This window comes from Nannospalax galili, unplaced genomic scaffold (assembly GCF_000622305.1).
Source record: "Nannospalax galili isolate Female #2095 unplaced genomic scaffold, S.galili_v1.0 scaffold832, whole genome shotgun sequence".
NCBI classification, from domain to species: domain Eukaryota; kingdom Metazoa; phylum Chordata; class Mammalia; order Rodentia; family Spalacidae; genus Nannospalax; species Nannospalax galili.
In genome coordinates this window covers 900,734-902,669 of record NW_008331828.1, presented here as the reverse complement: position 1 = coordinate 902,669, position 1,936 = coordinate 900,734, and the positions used below count along the sequence as shown (strand labels likewise).

Sequence of the window (1,936 nt, the reverse complement as noted above, 5' to 3'; positions counted from 1 at the left end):
TATATATATAATGTCCAGATGACCAGTGTGCCAATGCAGTGCAAAACCACTGCACCCATAAAGCTAGGTTAGGAAGTATCCAAGTTAGGAAGACCCTCCTTGGAGTGTCTCTGGCCTGTATGGCCTTATTTTTAACTGCACTCACAGTTGTGCTTGGAGTTTTTGTGAAACACCAAGACACTCCAATTTTGAAGGCCAATAACCAGACTCTCATCTACACCCTGCTCCTCTTCCTCATCTTCTGTTTTCACTGATGCTTGCTCTTCTTTGGCCATCCCAACACAGTCACCAGCATCCTTCAGCCGACCACATTTGGACTTGCATTCAAGGCAGCTGTTTCCACTGCCTTGGCCAAAACTATTACTGTGGTTCTGGCCTTCAAGGTCACTGTTCTAGGAAGAAGTGATGAGGAGTTTGCTCACTACATCATTCCCATCTGCCACCTGATCCAGCTTAATCTCTGTGGAATCTGGATGAGAAGTTCTCCACCCTTTATTGTCATTGGCTGACAATCTGAGCAAGAACACATCACCATTGTGTGTAACAAAGGCTCAGTTACTGTCTTCTAATTTGTCTTGGGATACCTGACCTCACTGGCCTTGGGAACCTTGTCTATGGCTTTCATTGTCAGAAACCTGACTTACACATTCAATGAAGTAAAGTTCCCGACATTCAGCATGCTGCTGTTCTGCAGTGTCTGGATGCCCTTCCTCCCTGTGTACCACAGCGTCAAGGGGAAGGTGGTGGTGGCAGTTGGAGTCTTCTCCATCTTGGCCTCTACTGCAGGCCTCCTTGTTTGCATCTTTGCACCGAAATGTTTCATTATTTTATTAAGAACAGAGAAAAATTCTCTTCAAAATTTCAGGATGAAGACACATAGCATCAGTCTGATTTCTTAAGGTTTAATTGATGCCTATACAAAAGGGAAGGCCTGAAGACAACGGTGTGCCATTCTAACGCCAAATACTGTACTATAATATGGGGTTTTTCACTGACAAGAGATTCTTATCTTTCTTTGTAAATACACTTGAACGACTATAATGTCAGGCAATAACTTTCAAACTTTGACATTGTTTTCCATTTTGAGGGTCTTGCCCTTAAGTCTAAAATTCATCTCGGTGCATTTTTTAATGTATTTATAGAATTCCCATTTATAGTCTTTATTATTTTTCTTATATATTCCACATTTATATAACATGATGATTTGATTTCTAGATTTCCATAAATATTCAATGTCTGGGTAGATGGTGGACTATAAGTTGCCTCTACATGACTTTGTGAAGTTGTACAGTCAATAAGAAAAACTTGTATTCTAATCCAAGGAAGAAAGGAAGATCTTCAGAAAAACAAATGTGGGTAATGGGATACTTGAACTTTTAGGAGATAAAAAATGGTGACTTGGAAAAAAACAAACAAAAATCAAATGACAAAAAACAAGCAAATCATCAGCTAAAAGCTCCCTGTTGGAGGTTAGAGGACCCAGAAGTCCCCAGCTAAGGTAACCAGTTGGCCCTCTTGAGAAGTGCCTGGCTCTCCTATCCACAGGATAAATCCATTGCCTTCACCAGCTTCAACAGAAGTTTCAGATTTGGGGAATTTTTCTTGCTATAGCTCATCAATAGAAAAGAACACAAATTTTTCACTTTCAGCCTCAGATGGCAGGACACAGCATGGAGTCTGAGGAAACAGACAGCAGGCCCCTTAGCCAAGGAACTACTGGAAATTGATCACTGCTGGGTGAGGGAGAGTAGATCTTCTTTAAGGGAGTGGCTCTAGATTGACTAGACTCCAGTGGATCAACATGCACTGAGGAACACCTGGATAGAAATGCTTGACCAGATAGGACTTAAGATATATGACAGAATACTTGAAATCTGGTGGAGGAGACTGGGGGGGAGCAGGTGAAGGGGTCTAAATTTGATTAAGATGTTGTATA

The 1,936-nt window shown here is 41.4% G+C and overlaps 1 pseudogene; it reads left to right on the top strand.

Annotated features, from left to right (window-relative positions):
- The first annotated feature begins 18 nt into the window (after window positions 1-18).
- LOC103728956 lies at window positions 19-899 on the top strand (annotated as a pseudogene).
- Window positions 900-1,936: the final 1,037 nt, after the last annotated feature.